We start from the raw sequence: 6,467 nt of genomic DNA, 5'->3' as shown, positions 1-6,467 counted from the left end.
GCCCATTCCTCTTCGTTCTTTCTCCCTTACTCTGTTAGTTTCCTTCACATCACCCAGCACTACTGGTAATTGTATGACTAGGCGCTTATCTGTCTGTCCTCCCACCCCTAACTCTAAGATCAGGGAACACTATAACTGAACCTAGTATATTGTCTGGCACATAGTACCTTCTCAATAAAGATGTATTTAATACATAGACAAATAATGAATGAACATTTTGAAACGAGAGCTGGAAAATGTCTATTTACTTTGGAGTTGGAATCAGACTGTTCAAGGACACATTTAAAAAAATGTGCTACGTCCACGAATGTTCATTGCAGCACTGTTTACAATAGCAAAGACCTGGAACCAACCCAAATGCCCATCGATGATAGACTGGACAGGGAAAATGTGGCACATATACACCATGGAATATTATGCAGCCATCAAAGACGATGAGTTTGTGTCCTTTATAGGGACATGGATGAACCTGGAAACCATCATTTTCAGCAAACTGACACAAGAGCAGAAGATCACAAACTGCATGTTCTCACTCATAGGTGGGTGTTGAACAATGAGAACACATGGACACAGGGAAGGGAGCACTGCACACTGGGGTCTGTTGGGGGGAAATAGGGGAGGGCCAGTGGGGGGTGGGGAGTTGGGGAGAGATAGCATGGGGAGAAATGCCAGATATACGTGATGGGGAGGAAGGCAGCAAATCACACTGCCACGTGTGTACTTATGCAACAATCTTGCATGTTCTTCGCATGTACCCCAAAACCTAAAATGCAATAAAAAAAAATGTGCTACGTCAAACATCATTGAATCTCAGGATTGAAAGAGTGGTGGTCATATGGCTCGAATCCCCTCCAAACACCCCACCCACCAGATGCGCGAATGCCTTCAGCCTTCCTGACACGCATGACGAAGATGCTGGCGGAAGCATCCCTGGTACATCACGAAACTCATGACCGCACTACTTTGATCTTTTCCGTTTAGCTTTCTTCTCCGACTCCTCCCACTTCTTGCAATGTTTTAATTGCAGCATTTTACACACCTGCTGCTGCAGAGCTTCGGAGGGACAGGGGAACCCCAGTGCTTAGCTCAAGCTTGCAGCCAGCGACGCAGGGTCGCGGGTGACTGCCTGCCGGGGAACTCGCGGCGCCGTGTGCCTGCTGGGTTCGCCCGGGCTCTGGGCCTCCCTGCGGGCAGCGCGTCCTTCTCTCAGCCCTGGGTCTCTCCTCCCGCAGATCCGCGGCCACCCGCAGCGGCGTTCCCAGCCGCCGTCCCGGGCCACCGGCGCGGCCACTGTCGCCGCTTGAGTCCGCTCCTCCCGCTCAAGAGCGGCTGCGGAGGGCGCGGGGCTTACAGGCGCGGCCAGCCGACTCTTCCCTCCCTTCTCTGCCCCCCAGTCCGCTCCTGCTCAGCCCCTCCTCCCCACGCACTCGGCTGCCCTCCTCTCTCCTGAGGGTTGCCCGGCACCTTGGGCGAGGAGTTCGGAGCAGCCCCATCGCAGAGCCCACGGCCGGCCGAGCGCGCACGACGCAGGAGCCCGAGTCCCCGCGCCGCCGCCATCTCTGCCTTCCGTCGAGTTGGACCCCGGGATCGAGGTGGGACCCGCTTCCCTCTCCGGCACCCACTATTGCCACCTCTTCCCGCTCCGGGTAACTTGAGAATGGGGCGTTGGGACGCGCGTGGCAGGCGCAGAGCCCCGCTGGCCGCTCAGGGACCGGGAGTCCGAGGCGGCTCAGCGGGACCACCAGGGGGGCCGACGCCTGGTGGGCGGCGGGGGCGCGGTGGGTGCTGCGGGGGCGCGGTGGGTGCTGCGGGGGCGCGGTGGGTGCGACGCAGGGCGACTCTCGGCTCCCGCGGGACGAGGAGGATCTGGGCGCAGGCTGAGAGTTGCGGGCCGCGCCCGGCGCACACCTGCCCCGGGCCACTGAAAGGGAATGACACCCTGCCAACTTCTTTTCCAGGCTTCCTGCCTACTTTGGAAACTGAAGGGACTGCCACCTAAAACGGTAAGCCCTAGGGCCCTGAAGAGGATTTGGGAGTTTCATGACAAGGGAAAAAAAGATTGTGCTGTAGGGATGGTTTAGACCTCAGATCTTGTTTCCCACCTCCCCTCTTCCCTGCAAGCAAATTAAACTACAGCAACAGCAGCAGCAGCAAAACCCCAAACCCAATTCCAACCAGCCACTTACTGGAAGGGATTTGTAGTGGTGAGGAAAGAGACCCAACTCGCGGCGCCCTGTGCCTGCCGGGTTTCCTTTGGAAACCCCAGGTATGGTGCCATTTAAAAATTGGTTATTTCTGGTGTTATTTCTAGGACTTGCGTTTGCAAACAGATTAGAATTCTGGGCTCTTGTAAGCCTGATGGAGTTCTTTAGGTTGCCTAGGGTGTTCTTCGTTAACATTTATTTCTGTAAGTGTTAAAGTTTATTGAAACAAATACTCTTTCACGGCTCTGGACTTGGAATCAGAAAATCTGACTTTTGGTGTGATTTCCTATTTATTATCTATGACACTGTGGTTAGTTTAACCTCAGTGGGCCTCAGTTTCCTCAGTTTTTCAAATTAGAGGGTTGGCTTAAGATAATTTCTGAGGGCTTTTTGAGAATATCCAAGGTATGCCCCAGATTTAAAAAGTATAATTCTTTAACTCTTTTAACTTGTTACAAACATTACTAGTTTCATAATTTCATGAAATAAAAACAATCTATTAATCTAGTTTATACGCACCTATCACTTGGGCTTTTAGGATTTTCCAACCGAAAGGTGTAGAGAAAAACATTTATGAAGAGCTATAAAGAAATATAAAGAATATTTCTGTCTCTTTTTGGTGGCTTTGAATTAAAACAATAAAACAGTGTTTTCTCACCCATATTTGCTTTTATGCAATTTGGTAGAGTGGAGAGGATTTAAAGAAAAACATTTATACAGTAAAGAGCTCAGAAACATATAGATTTATATCAATATTTTCACCTTTCATATTACCTTAAATAATCTTTAAGCCAGTATTTGCAACACTGCAACAAAAATAAATGGCTTTAACATAGCACTTATTCTCTTTCAGAATTGTACATCTAGAGGAAATGAAACTGTGTTTGTAGTAAAACAAACATTGCACCTTTCCTATCAATTCTGGTTCTTCAACAGTGCTTGCTACTTTTTAGCATAAAGTTGTGGGCAGAATGTTAAAAAATTGGTTTCAGATCACTTCGGGGCCTCTCTGAAATTTAAACACAATAGCACAGATGCCAATTTTAGTAATGCAGTTAGTTTCCTTGGAATGAATCCCGGAAAGTAGCAGAGGTTAACTCAACAGATAAACCAGAAATAAGGAATGGACACACACACACCAAAGTCGTACAGTGAGTATGTACTGTGAAGGGTTCGTGTGCTTTTTACTTTCTTTTTCATTAAAAGAGAATGTTGGCTTGTTTTGGCAGACAGAGAATATTAGAATGGCTTCTGTTGTGACTTCTAATGTCTTATCAGTAGCACTTTCAAGATTATTTGAAATTTAGTCATCACTAGTAAGGGTAGGTTTAAGAATATTTCTGTCTCTTTTTGGTGGCTTTGAATTAAAGTAATAAAACAATGTTTTCTCACCCACATGTGCTTTGTATGCAATTTGGGAGAGTGGAGTGGATTTAAAGTACTCTTTTATGAGCACATTTTAACTTATTTTCAGTGCCGTTTTGCCTTTGGGCTGGAAATGTCATAAGTTATTCAGGCATTTATCTTCCCTCATATTCTCTAGTGAAGTAGAAAGAGTCATCTCCTTTGAAACTGATGCTCAGAGATTCAAGCAAATTGCTTGTTGAATGAACAGGGAATCACAGAACTCAAATATACCCTGGCTGCTAGTCATTTGGAAAACAAATGAAACTGGATGGATCCAACAGTTCACAGTCCACAGCCAACTCATTCATGGCTTAGGAGTGTCATCATGGTTGGCAGAGGCTCTGTTTCTCTTTTGTAATGTGAGGACTTACTCTCTCCCCAATTTACTGAGAAAAAAGTAATCTCTTCACACTTATATCACTATTATAGGACTAAATGATGTGTATTTGTGAAGCACAACATTTCTGGGAGGTCTTGGAAATAAATACTCAGAGTGTCCAGAAAAAAAAAAAAAAGAATTATCTTGGCAGGTATTGTACTGCATTTTTCATACTGAGAGCAAAACACACCCTCTTAAAAAGTATGTCCTGTGGAGTTAAAAATGAAGAAAAAGGCTTATAGTCTGCTCTAATTCTTAAGATTATGTGATTTGCGAATTCCAGTTTTAATTAAATTAGAAAGTTGCAAATGTTCACCTACTGGCCAGACAGTACATACAACTTTTTGGAGTTTCTATTCAAATACGATCTGTTTATAGTTTGGAATATTCCTTCTCAAACATGTCCTTAAGTTATCAAAGTTAAAAATGAATAAACTTTGAACAGTAATGAATACAGAAAAATAAAGAGGCCTTAGCTTACTTTAACTTCATTTAATAGTCTCGTCATATATTATGAGCATCTTGAATTCCATTTATTTATTTAAATATTTATTGAGAGCTTACTCAGGGTTAAGCATTATTCTAAATGCTGAACAAAATAGATGAGCATCCCTGTGCTTGTAAGACATAACGGGGTAAACAATATTTAATAAAGTAAATTATACCATATATTAGAAGGTAATAAGCATGTGGAAAAAATTAAAAAATAGAGCAGAGCAAAAGAGATTAGGAGTGCAGAGAGAGACAGAGAGAGAGAAAGAGAATGAATGAGAGTGAGTGCACATAAGTACAAGTGAAAGTGAGTGAGTATGCCCTACCTTTGGGCCAATACTGTCTATAAAATCTGTGGGGACATATAAATGCTTTATCTGTTTTCACTAGATAATTGCTAAAAGGTTTAGGCAAACAGGGGCTCTCAGGAGCTTCCATAATGGCACTATAATGGGCTTTAAAAACGTGAACTCATGTTTAAGAACAGCTGTTACCAACTGTCTGTTTTGTGGGGATGGAGGACAGTTTAGTTTTTCTCAGAATTAATTATATTTTCTCATTGTAACTTTAGCCACCATTATTTGGATGTCTAAACCTATAAAAATTAAGAAATTATAAACATGAGATAATCAAACAATTATATTTCTGTGCACGCCAACAGAATTTCTGAACCAAAGTGATTTGTGTTTAGGAGATGAAAGGGATGATAAATCATACACACACATAGATAAACACACATACTGTGTGTGTGTGTGTGTGTGTGTGTGTGTATGTATGTGTATAAACACACAGAGAAAATTTACTGGCGTACACATAAGCACCCATTAATTGTAGTTGCTGTTAAATTAGTAAGATGTTATCCCTTAGAATTATGGCATAGTTATCATATTAGACCTATCCAGGAGGTAGCTGGGTGTTTCTCTAGTGACCTGTTGTCTTGCAACAACACTGCTAGTCATAGGTCTGATTTAGGAGAAGAAAATATTTTTTTAAGACAGTGTCTTGCTCTATCACCCAGGCTGAAGTGCAGTGGCATGATCATAGCTCAGCGTAGCCCCAGTCTCTGGGATCAAGCTATCCTCCCGCCTCAGCATAGCCACTGCACGCTACCACACCTGGCAAAGTTTTCCAGATTTTTAATAGAGGCGGGGTTTTGCTATGTTACCTAGGAAGGTCTTGAACTCCTGAACTCATATGATCTTCCTACTTTGGCCTCCCAAAGTGCAGGGATTACAGGTGTGAACCATCATGCCAGGCCAGGAGAAAAGTTTTGTGCACAGAACAAACAGGATGTAAAGAAACAATCTATAAAAACAGTCATTTAGGCAAGTAGTTTCTTGGTCTTTTGACTAATAGGATTCTAAATTTGCAAATCAATTCTTACACAGGAGTTCTTAATTGGGATTTACCAATACCCTTGGTTGATGTTTGTTTCTATTGACCATAGGTTCTGTAGGAATCTCATTTATTAATACCTACAATGTGCATCATATTCCTCTGCATCTTTGAGGGGCAACTAAATGTCCACTCTATGGAATCTGTTATGATTTCCCAATCATAAGTAATCACTCTGATTTCTCCTAATTCCCCCTCTTTCTAGGTAGTTGTAATTCTTTAAGTCAAAGACTTCATGGATTTTTAAGCTACACCGCTGATATAGTTTGGATAATTGTCTCCTCCAAATCTTATGTTGAAATTTGATTCCCAGTATTGGAGGTGGGGCCTGAAGAGGGCGGTATTTAGATCAAGGAACAGATCCCCCAAGAGAGGCTTGGTGACATCATCACACTAATGAGCCTGTTGCTACTCTTACATCACAGTAATGAGTGTGCTCTTAATTAGTTCCTATGGGAACTGATTATTAAAAAGAGCTTGGCTCCTCCCTCCTCTCTCTTGCTTCCATGCTGTCACCATGTGATCTCCCAATGCTGGCTTCCTTTCTCCTCTGCTTTGCCTGCACTATGAGTGGAAGGAGCTAGAGGCCC

The 6,467-nt window shown here is 43.5% G+C and overlaps 1 protein-coding gene across 2 annotated transcripts in view; it reads left to right on the top strand.

Moving 5' to 3' along the window:
• Nucleotides 1-1,355: 1,355 nt before the first annotated feature.
• The window catches only part of LEPR (leptin receptor), a 92,389-nt gene continuing 87,277 nt past the window's right edge, over nt 1,356-6,467 (top strand). The window contains exons 1-2 of one of the 2 annotated variants that reach the window (XM_032296719.1): nt 1,356-1,646; nt 1,959-2,003. The gene's annotated coding sequence lies outside the window, so the exon portion shown is untranslated. The remainder of the gene's footprint in view (nt 1,647-1,958; nt 2,004-6,467) is intronic. The other variant, XM_032296722.1, reaches the window with a different exon arrangement.

Source organism: Sapajus apella, unplaced genomic scaffold (genome assembly GCF_009761245.1).
Source record: "Sapajus apella isolate SASKATOON/1434 unplaced genomic scaffold, GSC_monkey_1.0 scaffold36, whole genome shotgun sequence".
Classification (NCBI taxonomy): Eukaryota; Metazoa; Chordata; class Mammalia; order Primates; family Cebidae; genus Sapajus; species Sapajus apella.
This window is presented reverse-complemented; position numbering and strand designations above follow the sequence as displayed.